Below are 13,941 nucleotides of genomic sequence, written 5' to 3'. Positions count from 1 at the left end.
GTTGTGGACCTTGGCCGCATAGCAGAGCTGCTCCAAGGAGGGGGTTGGCCCCCAGGTCCCCATCTGTTCCTGCTGAGAAGAGGGAGGTTAGATAAATCTCCCCCAAGCTGGACCTCTCCAGAAGGAAGGAACAGAAAATGCTTTCAAAAGGAAATCTTCAAAGCCTGGTAACCAGAGGTGGTCCTGGCAGATGCTTCCTGAATAATGCCCGGGCTTCAGAGGAGGGGACAAGAGAGACAAAGAGCGTTTGATGCGGGAGGCTCCGTGCAGCGGGCTTGCGGGCCACATGCTGGTTCCACCCGACCCTCCTCCCTTAAAAGGCCATCCTCGGGGCCCCTGGGGCATCCCTGCCCAGACACAAGTAGGATCTGATGCTCCCGGGCTGTGGATTTCAAAGTTAAATTCATACGGGGGTAAGAAGGGTAAAAAACGTTCGTATTGTCCCCGTCCCCAGGGAGTGGTGGCACTCTGGTGCTGCTCACGGCCGGGACACCTGGGTGCTGGTCCCGCTGGGGCCCTGTTGCCCTCTCTGAGCCTCGCTTACCAGGGAGAGGCTCGGGTGAGTGTTCGCCAAGGCCAAGCCCAGAGCTCAGGAGCCCCCACCAGACACGGAGAAAGCCAGGGTCAGGTGTCAATGGTCCTCACGTGACAGCCCTGTGGCGAGGGCTGGCAGACAGGCCCTTAGAGAACATCCTCACCCAGTTAAATCTGAATTTCAGACAAACAGCAACAAAACCAGTTTCTAGCGTGAAAAACATCGCATGGGACATACAGCAAAATATCGTACTGAAGAATTAATCTGACGTTCAGGTTTAACTGGGCCTCTTGCGTTTTTATTTGCTAAATCTGGGCAACTCTGTGTGTGGCCACGCGGACAGCTGCCATTTCTGAGTTTGTGTAAGGGGCCACGCCCTCAGTTTCGTCTCCCCAGAGCCCGCCATCTGCAGCCCGGGCTCTCTGGGTGACCTAGTTCACTGGAAAATTCCAGGGATGCCTCTGGCCAGCCTGCAAACGTTATAAAGGTAATTTCTCTCACTACTAACTTCAGGAATGTCTCTGTGGTCCAGGTCCCAGGGCTGGGTACACTGGGGGTGCCATCCATCCATTCGCTACCCATCCGACAAACACCGAAGGCCTACTCTGAGCCTGCAGGTGTTAGACAGACACTAGGGACGCCTGTGACCTCTGGCCTTGGAGAGCTTCCCTGAAAGGAATACAGACAGGGGCGCCTGGGTGGCCCAGTGGGTTGAGGTCATGATCTCCTGGTCCGTGAGTTCAAGCCCCGCGTCGGGCTCTGTGCCGGAAATGCAGAGCTGTGTGACACACAGGGCAATAAAGTTGACAGAAACACTGACCCTCACTTGGAGGGTTAGGAAAGAAGGCCTCCGGGAGCCAACGAGTACCCCAGGGGAAGAGGGTGGGGAAGGGATCCCCTAATTCTGTGTAGGAACCTGCACACATTCTGGGCTCGCTCCGTGTTGTGCAGGCACGTGAGGGCCCCACAGAAGTGTAAAGAAGGCTTTGACAACGGAACTGAGACGGAACGCTCTGTCCAAGTCCAGATGCGCCCCTGAGAGGCGGCTCTGCAGCCCTGAGCCCAGCAGCATCGGCAGCGGCTTTCCGGTCAGGCCGATGCTGGGACCACCGCCTGCGGAAGGCGGGGCAAGAACCTTCTGAAAAAAGAAACCTCCACGTGGTCCTACGGACTGACACATTCTACCAAACGTGTAAGGAAGAATCATACCAATCCTACATAACCGCTTCCAAAAAACAGAAGAGGGAAAGGCACTTTCCAACTCTTTTTATGGAACGCTTCCCAAATCAGGTTAATGATGCCAGCCCCACCCTGCTACCAACATCAAAGATATGGCAAGAAAGGAAAATTGAAGGGCAATATCCCAATGGAGCATAGACAAAAAGCAGACAACAGGCATTAGCAACCCGATTCCAGGAACACATAAAAAGAGGATGTATTTTCTGTTGTCTGGGTCGACATTTCGAAAATCAGTTAATGTAATTCATACCCTGATGGAAGTAAAAACAAAACAAAACAACACATAATCATACCAATAATTGCAGAAAAGTCATCTGACAAAATGAAACACCCATTCATGGTAAAAATTCTTAGCGAACTCAAAATAGAAAGGAACTCCCTATATCTGACAAAGACCATCTACAAGAGCAAAAAACCACCACCACCACCAGCACCAACAAAAAACAACTGAGAGCTAACATCATACTTAAAATATTTAAAAAATCGGTGCATCGGGGTGGCTCAGTGGGTTATGCATCTGACGTCGGTTGAGAGCATGATCTTGAGGTTTGTGAGTTCAAGCCCCGTGTCGGGCTCTGTGCTGACAGCTCGGAGCCTGGAGCCTGCTTTGGATTCTGTGTCTCCCTCTCTCTCTGCCCTTCCCCTGCTCATGCTCTGTCTCTCTCTCTGTCTCTCAAAAATAAATAAACATTAAAAAAATTTAAATATGAAAAGAATCAATTGTATGTCTATAGTCAAGCAATGAACAATTAGAGTTTTTTAAAAAGTTCCATCTAAAGAGCACCAAAAAATTAAAGCACTACATATAAATCTAACAAAACGTGAACATGATCTGAATGCTAAAACAGCAAAATACTGATGAAATAAATCAAAGCATAGCTAAACAAACAGAGAGAATAGTATGGTCATGAACTGGAAGATTCAATATTGTTAAGATGTGAATTCTCCCCCAACTGATATAGAGATACAATGCAATACCCGTCAGAATTCTAGCAGGCGTGTTTGTAGATACAGACAAGCTGATGCCAACATATGTATTCCAAGGCAAAGGACCAAATATAGCCAAAAAAAAGAGAACAGAGTTGATGAATTCACAGTAGTACTTTATTTCAAGACTTACTATAAAAGCTACAGTTCTCAAAAAAGAGTAGCACTGGCAAAAAAAAAAAAAAAAATACATAGATCAAGAAAATAGAACACAGGGTCCAGAGAGATAGATTCACATAAATATGATTCATTCAGTTTTTAAAAAATCACAGAGAAATTCAATGAAGAAAGGGCAGTCTTTTCAACAAATGATACTAGAACACTTGGATACCAGTAGGCAAAAAATAAAAATATAAAATGTCCCTGGAACATGATCTCTTATATAAAAATTAGCCGGGGTGCCTGGGTGGCTCGGTTGGTTAAGCGTCTGACGTCGGCTCGGGTCATGATCTCACGGTTTGTGGGTTCGAGCCCCACGTCGGGCTCTGAGCTGAGAGCTCAGAGCTTGGAGCCTGCTTGGGATTCTGTGTCTCCCTCTCTCTCTCCCCCTTCCCTGCTCATGTGCTGTCTCTTTCTGTCTCTCAAAAATAAATAAATGTTTAAAATTTTTTAATGAAAAAAATTACCAAAAATCCCCATCCTCATACCTTATATAAAAATTAACTCAAAGTGGATCATAGACTTAAATGTAAACATAAAAGTGTAACAGTCTGAGCCTTGCAGTCCTTTCCGTGCCCTGGGTGACACCAGCGGTCCCGATGCACAGGCTGGAGCTGAGACCCACGTGCAGAGCCAGGCCAGTGAGGCTGGGCCCCAACCTAGGTTGGCCTCTGAAGCCCGAGCTCTTGTCACAGCCCCCGGATCTTCCTGCGTGTGTGGCAAAGGCAGATAGGGAAACTGAGGTACCTGGCCCACTGCAGAAGTCACTGTGACATCTCCACAGGCTGGCTGAGGGCTTAGGACCCGAGGACGTACTAAGTACCGTGACCGTTCTGTCTCCTTGTGGCCACTCACACCCCTCCCTCACCCAGAACCTGGTCCTAGACCTACACTTAACCAAAACTCTCCCCGACTTTCCAGGGCCAGCTACTATTCCTGGAGCCTTCCCTCGAGGTTTCAACTTCTTCTGGTTCTCAGAGCATTTTACCTGTGCCTCTCCTACCATCTCCCCGATGCCAGAGCACCACACACAGCATCCATAAGATACGGTATACACACACACACACAACACACACACACACACACACACACACACACACACACACACTGCATGCCGCCTTGGGTTCCTAAGTGCCTTGGAGAGTTTCTTTCTCTGCACCCCATGCAGCGTCCAGGCTTTTCATACAGAGTTCCTTCATACATTTTAACAGGAAGGAAGAAAGAAAGGAAGGATGGAAGGAAAGGGGGGAAGGGAGAGAGGAAGGTAGGGAGGAAGGAAGGGAGGGAGGGAGGGAAAGAAGGGAGGGAGGGATGAAGGAGGGAGGGAGGAAGAGAGGGAGGGAAGGCTGGGAGGGAGGGAGGGAGGGAGGAAGGCAGGAAGGCAGGCAGGCAGGAAGGAAAGAAGGAAGGAAGGAAGGAAGGAAGGAAGGAAATTCTGATCCAAGGGCTGGCACCCAAATCCTATTGCTTTGGTTAGCACATAACATGGGTAAGAAGAACATTTCTGATCAAGGAAAAGGACAGTCATGTGAAAGTCTTCAGAGTGGGGACCACTGCCCATCCCTTGCCCCCTGGGGCTGGTCTCCCACTGGATGTCTGGGGCTCTCACTCCCACAGATGGAGTGGTGCCGTCCGCCAGGGCTGGGGCAACAGGCACCCCCAGGCCCCACCAGGCGACAGGACTTGGGCCAGCTGGCCAAAGGCCAGGGGTCCCCACTGGGCAACGAGGGGAGCGTTAACGACTCAAGCAGAGTGATTCAGCAGGTCACTAGGGTTTATGCCGCCGGGTCCAGGGGAAGGTTCAAGGGGGCAGGGGTTTGTTCAGGCCGCCTCAGAGTATGAGGAAGTCCCTTTATGATGCAGGCATGAAGGCCACATGGCCACTGGGTGGGGAAGAAGCAAACCACCTCACAAAACAGAGCGCGCGCACCCAACAGATGTGCAAATGTGTGTTCACCACGACACTTGTACACACGTCTGTAGAGCATAATTTGGAATAGCCTCAATTTGGAAACAGCCCAGCTGCCCATCAACACTAGAACAGATACGTAAATCGCCACGTATTCACACAGCGGAATTCTACACTAGGAGAATCGTGAGCCACAATTATGCGCCACGGCATGGAGAAACCTCACAAACGCAACGATGACCCAAAAAGCTCATGCAAACAAGCACCCATCAGGGGATTGCCTTCATTTCAGTGGTCCTCGAACTGGGAGTAATTCTGCACCCCCCCCCCCCCGGGGACTTTCGGCGATGTCCGGAGACATTTTTGATGGTCACAACTGAGGGGAAGGACGTGCTATCGGCAGCTAGGGGGCGGAGGCCGGGGATCCTGCCACACGTCCTATAGCACACAGGACAGCCCGTGACAACACGGAATCCTCCGGTCCCAATCCCAAGAGTGTGCCGACTGAGAAATCCTGAGTTTTATCAAGGTCAAAACCGGGCAAAACTAGTATCTCGTGTCAGATTCAGCCTAGTTGCTGTGGGAGGGGTGAAGCCTGGGAAAGGAGCACGCGGAGTTTTGGGGTGGGGGCTGGCTATATTCTGACCGGAGACAGAAACACATCAAGCTGGGCGCTGTCCCGTGCGTCTGTCCTACTTCCAAAGCTGTCCTTTAAGAAGACAGAGGAACAGCCAGGCTTGCACAGGAGTCCTGACTTTGATTCAGATGACTCCTGAGACAGACTTTCTGCTCGGACTGTCCATACCTCTCGGGACATTGCTTCCCCGTCTCTGCGCATCAAGCAAGGCTCAGAGCGAGCTCGCGCGTCTGCGGACGAAGAGCCCCGACGTGGCCATCGTTAACCCACACTTGTCCTAGCTGGCTGCCGAGACCCCGCGGGCCCCAAGAATGGAGACGTAAAGGTGGGGCGTCCTGAGGGCAGAGGCCACAGCACATCATCAGTTTGGATCCTCAGGTCGGCCAGTGGCACGGCTCGGTGGCTTTCATGAATGCCTTCAGCGAAAACGGACGCAGAACCTCCCTCCAGAAAGAGGTAAGGACTTTGGGCCCAGGGTCCGTGTCTCTGCTGGTGAAGGACAGGAACGGGAAGGAGCGTGTGAGCATGCGAGCTTGTAAATACGTGGGTGTGAGGGGCAGGGGCAGAGGGAGCATTCGCAGGAGAGAATTCGCGAGCACAGGTGAATGAAACTCTGCCATCCACACACCAGGTCGAACTCGGAACCTGGGTCTGCTGGTGACACGCCTCAAGTGTCTCCTCCTCTCCGAGACCTTGCATTTCTGCAAATAGGGTCTGTGTTTTATCTGCCAAAGGCTTTCCCACAGAGTGAGATAGGAGAGGCTCAGACAGTGCAGAGAGCAGAGTGAGGATGTGACAGGTGACCCGCTGGAGGGAGAAGGTGGGCAGCATCCATTACCAGCGACCCAGGGAAAGGGCAGCGTCACGGGACATTGATGGGGAAATCAGTTATTTTAAGAGTAAGTGACCAGGTGAAGACGGGAGGGTTCTGGGCCCCTAGAGTTAAACACCGAAGGCAATGGACCATCCTCTAAGGACAACCAGAGTGCCCTCCGGAGTGGGGGGAACCCTTCTCTCATCAAAGAGCCTATGCCCCCTGGGCTCCTGGCCCAGCTCCGGCTACCGGTGGCCTTTCGGCCAATCCTCCTGGCTCAGTACAGAAGGCAACTCCCATTCTGAGAGCAGGGCTCTTGGGCGTGGAGTCTTAAGTGGAAGCAGGACGCCATCCTGCTGTGAGTTTCCTCCCTGGGACCTGGAATGTGCTGGAAGAAACGGTAATGAGCACAGGTTTGAAGACTTCTCCTTGATGAGAGGTTTGTGCTAAGGACCCCATACAAACTTCCAGGTTGTAAAAACAAAGGTCAGCGTGCCACAGCCTGGGAAGAAGGACCCCCAAATAAAGAGAGCCATTCCCTCTAAAATGGTAACAATTATGTCCTCTAAAAAGTAAGAGAGGCAGCATTTCATGGCATCTAGCTCAACATCCTCAGTGCCCTTTGCCTCCGTCTCATGCCTAATTCATGAAGGCCGTGGTCATTCAGTCTCTGAGCCCTGGCCTCTGAGGACAGTGGAGGAGGCTGAAACCTTCAAAAGCCACCCACGTGCCCGGGCTAGTTGTCCTGGCCCCATGTTGGCCATCACGTGTCCCTCTCATGTCACCTTGCTTCTATTTTTTTAAGTTTATTTATTTTTGAGAAAGAGAGAGTGAGCGGGGGAGGAGCAGAGACAGAGGAAGAGAGAGGATCCCAAGCAGACTTCGTGCTGTCAGCACAGAGCCTGATGCAGAGCTCGAACCCACAAACCGTGAGATCGTGACCTGAGCTGAAATCAAGAGTTGGACGCTTAACCAACTGAGCCAACCAGCTGCCCATGTCACCTGGCTTCCTGCCCATCTCCTACCTGCCCTGGTTAGAGAGAATGCCTCTCAAGGAGGTGGTATTTCCCCATCTTACAGATGATAAAACCGAGGCTTCAATGGATGAAACCTTCCCAAAGTTCCAAAGCCTGAATTCAAATTGCCTGACTCTTATGGGGTTCGTAGCAATATTCCAGAATAATTATTATGGAAGTCAACAGTCTGGGTATTATAGGGTTCCTGGCAACATTCCAGGGTGATCATTACAGAAATGAACAGTCTGTGTATTATGGGGTTCGTAGCAATGTTCTAGGATGCTTGTTACAGAAATCAACAGTCTGAGTATTAGGGGATTCGTAGGAATATTACAGGATGATTCTTATAGAAATGAACGGGCTCTACCATGTCCCAGTGCTCAGCGCCTGGAACATATAAGGTGTAAAGGTGATGAGGCGCCAGGGGACAGAAACTTTCTACAGAAGCCTGAAGTTGAGGCATCGCTGAGGAACGTGCCTGGGTCCTGCCCCCCGCCCCCCACCAGCTGGGGTTCCCGACAATATCCACACGCTTGTTCTCCTGGAAGCAGAAACGAAGACTCAAACACATCCTGCTCTGGTCTCATTCGGAAGAGGGAAATCCTTTTCTCCTCCCCATGGGGGCATCAGCAAGCCGCTTTGCCTCCTTCTACAGACGCGGAAGTTACAGAGCAGACGCAACGCCCCCCAGTCTGTAGGGAGTGTCCCGACCCCCGGCCCCAGGCTTCAGGCCTCCAGCCTACCATCACTCAAAGGAGCATCCGCCCAGACCCCAAGCCCGGAGAGCCCTCCCACGAAGTCACCCAGCCCCAAGCCACTTTGGATGGTGTCCCACAGAGAACTGGCCTCCAGCTTGGCTATGTCGTTGAAAGAGTGCAAGGCAGAAGGCAGTTCTGTCCTCCCGTCAAACTTACAACACACAGCCAGCGGCCCGCCCGTCTGCCTCTTTCTGTATGTAGGCTGGAGGTCAAACAATATCGTTGCCTGATGTCAACCCTTGCCACTCGTGTTGGCTGATGTTGACAGCATTACGTTGTATCTCCTTTAGCATCCTGGGACGGCAATGGGTCAGACCCCATCCCCCATCCCCCACATGGACCACACTGCCCTCCCCACTCCTCCTGGACAGGAGATGCCAGGTGCTTACATGCTGGAGAGTTTGTTTGTTTTTTTAAAATTTTTTAAATGTTTATTTATTATTGAGAGACAGAGAGAGAGCATGACATGGGAGGGACAGAGAGAGGAGACACAGAATCTGAAGGGGGCTCCAGGCTCCGAGCTGTCAGCACAGAGCCCGACGCGGGGCTCGAACTCACAAACCACGAGATCACGACCTGGGCCGAAGTCGGACGCTTCACCGACTGAGCCACCCAGGTGCCCCTGTAGAGTTCTTAACGAAAACCAAAGTGTATGACATAATAATAAAAGCGAATATTTATGGAACGCCTGCCCCACACCAGATACGGGCTGGGCCCTTTATGGGCATGATCACATTTTATCATGAACAGCCTCATGAGGTGGGTACCATCACCACACCTATTGACAGGGCAGGAAACTGAGGCACACAGTGAAAGGAGGGTGGTGAGGCATCACCGCACAATCCTCTCTGTAACCCCAGTGAGTGGACACCCCCATGTGCCAGCATGGCCCGGACAGGGAGAGACACCTCTTCTCTCGTTGGGCATCTAAGCTGGCCAGGAAGGCAGAGGACACATCAGTGACGTTTGCAAAAGTGACAGGGCACAATGACATCAGGCCGGTGCTGAACACACGCCGAGAGCTCTTAAAGCAACGTGTGTTTATTTCGGTGCCTCCCTCAGTAGCACTGAGCCACGGCGACACCGATCTCATTTAGCACCCCGGGACGGCAATGGGTCGGACCCCGTCCCTCCACCGCACAGACCACACTGCCCCCCCCCCCCCCCGCCTCCTCCTGGACCGGATATGCCAGGTGTTTTCATGTGGCCACCTCGCATCTCAGGCTGTTGCCTGTACCCTCCACCGCCTGTGGGTCCTCCCTCTGTGCTCGCGTCCTGTCCCGAGCCTCTCCTGAGCCAGCCAGCGGGAATGAGCGGTAACCCACCCGCGGAAGGGCTTCACGGTGTCGCCTCAACCTCACACCAGCCTAGCAGGAGGTGGGTGACTATGGGCTCAGGGAGGTGCGGTCGTTTCTCTGAGCTTGCACAGCTCTAAGTAACTGACAACTCCACATCAGCTGACTCCTAACCCTTGTCACTGCAGGCTACGTCATGGCGTTCTCCACCGGGATGGCGTGTTAATTTGTTCCTACAACTGATAAAACATTTCTTACGTTGCTTTGTGTTGTATTTATTGCACTGCACGGTACTTATTGTATACTTGTATTATATTATGGCACATTGGGTGATATAATGTTATATTATGTTACAGTCAGCTGCCTACTGGTCTGTTAGGTTACATTACATTACGTGACATTATGCTATGTTACATCGTGTTTAAAAATAGTTGCAGTGACGTCATGTTATTTTATGTTGCATTAGGTGATGTTACGTTACATCACACTTAGCTGTGTACTAACATCACATGAGAGTACGTTGTGTTATATTAAGTTACATTATGTTACAGTGTGCTGAGTCCTTATCTTTCTTAGGGATTGTGACCTTCTTGAGGACAAGAACGGAGTCTAATGTCTCTCTGAGTTCCCAGTGCCTAGCACATCAACTCGCATAGAGTATTTTATTTAAAAAAATTTTTTTAATCTTTATTTTTGAGAGAGAAGGAGTGCGAGCAGGGGAGGGGACAGAGAGAGAGGGAGACACAGAATCTGAAGCAGGTTCCAGGCTCTGAGCTGTCAGCACAGAGCCCGACGAGGGGCTTGAACTCATGGAACGTGAGTTCATGACCCGAGCTGAAGTCAGACGCTTAACCCACTGAGCCACCCAGGCGCCCCTGCAGTGTTTTATTTTAAAAAATGTGCTCCATTAGTGGCTGTGCATTGTGCCGTTTGATACGATATCTACGTGGCAGCTGATGTGGTTCTACTTGGGACTGAACATGTCTAGATCCAGGAAAACCCTAGGACCCAGGGAAACAAGGGTATTTTTGGAAAGCCTCACAGCATCACAGAATTACGAGGAAAAAGCAAATTCACCCTTTTGAAGCCGTTGCCATAGAAACTCAGCACCACGCAGCAAGGGAAAACGCTGGCTTGTCAGAGCACACATCATCTTTGATGACCCATAATGGAAGGAACACCTGCCTTGGGGGACAGAAATGTCAGAGACAGGTGGTCTAGGACTCCCAGGACCTTGCCCTTCACAGTGCGTCCGTGGTCCTCAGTGCGAATCAGGGGCCCCCTGCTTGTTCTGAGAACCTCGAGGGGAACCAGGCAAAACCAAGTGGGGATGTTGCTGTCCTCCCTGCTGCACCTGATGGCCTCCTCTCCAAGGTCATGGCTCCCTGGGGTGGAGGGGTCACCACACATCTGTTGGTTCAGCTAGGAGAAACTCCTGTCACCGTCACTGGGTAGAAGCAGTTCAGCAAACACAAAACAATGGGGGATTTTTTTAAGTCTTCCCTTAGGGAACAGCTGGCAAAAGCGGTCACACGTTAGTACCTATTCTGTCCCCAACTTACTCACTACGTCGTCAGAATGATTCAACAGGAACAGTGGGCCCAGTCCCCTGTGTGGGCCCACATCCTCCCGATCATACTAAATTCCCTTTCGCCCAGTGGAATAGAGTTTCAGGGCCTTGGGGTGAAGGGTGGGAAGTTCGTCCAATTGTTCATTCATTCCCTGGCTGAACAAATGTGGATTACATGCCAGGGAGACCGGCTGGAAGCCAGAGCGGCAAAGCGAAAAGCCATGTGATCTCTACTTTGGAGGAAGAGAGCGAAAGAGAGGAAAAGAGAGCAGGAGGAGAGGGAGAAGAGGAGAGGGGAGGGGGGTGGAGAGGAGAACTAACACATGAAATGAATGGGAGCACAGCATCGCTCCGGGTCAGGGAGTGAGTACATCCTGGGGAGAAGGGAGGGGGGCAATGACATACCCAGCATGTTGACTCCCTCAGCAGACCCTTTGGGATCTTGATTCATTCTTTCTTTCTTTCTTTCTTTCTTTCTTTCTTTCTTTCTTTCTTTCTCTTTCTTTCCTTTCTTTCTCTTTTTCTTTCTTTCTTTCTTTCTCTCTTTCTTTTCTCTTTCTGTCTCTTTCTCTCTCCCTTTCTTTCTCTCCTTTTCTTTTCTTTCTTTCTTCCCTTTCTCTTTCTTTCTTTCTCTTTCTTTTCTCTCCTCTTTCTTTCTCTCTGTCTCTTTCTCTCTCCCTTTCTTTCTCTCTTTTTCTTCTTTTTCTTTTTTTCTTTCCTTTCCTTTCTTTCTTTCCTTTTTCTTTCTTTCTTTCTTTTTTTCTCTCCTTTCTTTCTTTCTGTCTCTTTCTCTCTCCCTTTCTCTCTCTCATTTTCTCTTCCTTCCTTTTTTTCTTTCCTCTTTCTTTCTTTCTTTCCTTTCTCTCTTTTCTCTCCTCTTTCTTTCTTTCTGTCTCTTTCTCTCTCCCTTTCTTTCTTTCTTTCTTTCTTTCTTTTCTTTCTTTCTTTCTTTCCCTTCTTTCCTTTCTTTTCTTTCCTTTCTCCCTTCCTTCCTTCCTTCTTTTCTTTCTTTCTTTTTCTTTCTTTCTCTTTCTTTCCTTTCTTTTCTTTCCTTTCCTTTCTCCCTCCCTCCCTTCCTTCCTTCCTTCCTTCCTTCCTTCTTTTCTTTCTTTCTTTCTTTCTTTCTTTCTTTCTTTCTTTCAGGTAAGGAAAGACCTTAACTGAAAGTATTTTTGCTGTAAGTGGAGGGGTGACTATTGCAATAAGGAAAACTTTGGATCGTTTTTTAATCTCCCTTCCTCTCTACCACAAAATCATCTTCGGCAGTAACTGTGACAAGAGACGACACCACAAGGCCAGACATCACAGCAGGTGCCCACCGGGATCTCCAGGGGAACGTTTTTAAAATGCCAGAGTCGGGGCGCCTGGGTGGCTTGGTCGGTTAAGCGTCTGGCTTCAGCTCAGGTCATGATCTCATTGTCCGTGAGTTCAAGCCCCGCGTCGGGCTCTGTGCTGACAGCTCAGAGCCTAGAGCCTGTTTCAGATTCTGTGTCTCCCTCTTTCTCTGCCCCTCCCCTGTTCATGCTCTGTCTCTCTCTGTCTCAAAAATAAATAAACGTTAAAAAAAAAATTTAAAACGCCAGAGTCTCCTCCTACAGAGGATGTCCCTGGTGAATCTGCTGCACCCCTCCTCCACAGGGACACCTGTGGCAGCAGGAAGACGAGAGATACGCGCCCCAAGGGAGAGAAATAGTAGTGTCCTAGGAAGCTTCCAGAAGGCTTCCATGAGGGGTGTCCCCTGAGATGGGTCCTGATGCATGGACAGAAAACCCGCCAGGCAGACAAAGGGGGTTGTCTGTTCAGTCCCTGCTGACATTGGGAGCTGGGAGCTGGGGGAGTAGCACTCTCTCCCCATCTTTTGTCGGCGGCTCTGGCTACTGTCCGGGAAAGCCGGCCGTCGTAGACGCAAGCCGCCTGGGACACGTGCAGGTGTGTTCACAGGGGTTTCTGCCACTGCCGGGTCAGAAGCCAGAGGGAGACTCTCCTCCTTCAACTGGGTTCGGGAAGCCACGTCACAGCCCCCTGCCTGTCCGTGGGAGGGAAAGGCCAGTGTGTTGTAAAGAAAACAGGGCCAGAGAAATAAAGGAGGCTGGTGCCCTGGGCATGGTCCGTGCCGGAGAGAAAAAAGCTGGTCCACAGGGCTGGCCTGGAAGAGACCGGCGTGGAAAAAACCAAGGGCTAGGAAAGCAAATAAAGATTGGGATACAACTTTCGTAATTCCCCCAAAGGACCTCACAGTCCTGTTCCTCAGGGTAAGAGGTCTTAAAAAAATGTTTTTTAATGTTAATTTTTGAGAGAGAGAGAGAGAGAGTGTGCAGGGGAGGGCAGAGAGAGGGAGACACAGAATCCCAAGCAGGCTCCAGGCTCTGAGCTGTCAGCGCAGAGCCCGACGCCGGGCTCGAACCCACGGACCTCGAGATCGTTATCTGATCTGAAATCAAAAGCCGGACGCTTAACTGACTGAGCCACCCAGGCTCCCCCAAAGAGTTTTCTTTCTATGTGATAAAAGTCATGGTTTTACCATGTACTGATATTTGTTTTACGATTCAGGGTTAGGGAGATCTGAGCTGTCACTTTCAATTCTGAGAGCACACAGCAGGTACTCAATAAATGCTCCCAGGCTCGTTTGGGCAAAATCAAGTCTGGTTTATGCTCCACAGGAAACCTGCCTGTTGGACAGAAATCATCTCAGAAACAAGGCCATATTCTTCCTAAGAGTATTTAAGGCCAACAAGGTCCAGGGCGCCCCAGCTTGACAGCCCAAGAGCGAAGAAAGTACTTCAATCCTCTGTTGAAAAACCCTGGCCCAGCCTCAGCTGAGAAGTTTGGAAAGGGGTGTGGGGCTGTCCCCTGTGTGGCCTGGCAAGAACGTTGCTCAGAATAGCGGTATTGAGGGTACCTGATCATTACCAGCGGCTGGCAGGGTGCAGGGGAGGAGGGATTTTCTCTAAGAAGAGGTAGAAAATGCCTCCTTCCCAAGCAATGATGACAGTCAAATGATTCATGTGTGGGCTGTAATCTC

The 13,941-nt window shown here is 50.6% G+C and overlaps 1 long non-coding RNA gene across 1 annotated transcript; it reads left to right on the top strand.

Annotated features, from left to right (window-relative positions):
* Nucleotides 1-4,813: 4,813 nt before the first annotated feature.
* LOC122223101 lies at nucleotides 4,814-9,610 on the top strand. Its single transcript, XR_006204045.1, has 2 exons — nucleotides 4,814-5,922; nucleotides 9,538-9,610. It is a non-coding gene; the product is annotated as an uncharacterized LOC122223101 (long non-coding RNA).
* The last annotated feature ends 4,331 nt before the right edge of the window (nucleotides 9,611-13,941 follow it).

The sequence above is a fragment of the Panthera leo genome, chromosome B3 (assembly GCF_018350215.1).
Source record: "Panthera leo isolate Ple1 chromosome B3, P.leo_Ple1_pat1.1, whole genome shotgun sequence".
Taxonomy (NCBI): domain Eukaryota; kingdom Metazoa; phylum Chordata; class Mammalia; order Carnivora; family Felidae; genus Panthera; species Panthera leo.
Note: the sequence above shows the minus strand (reverse complement) of the source record. Positions and strands in the feature narration are given on the sequence as shown.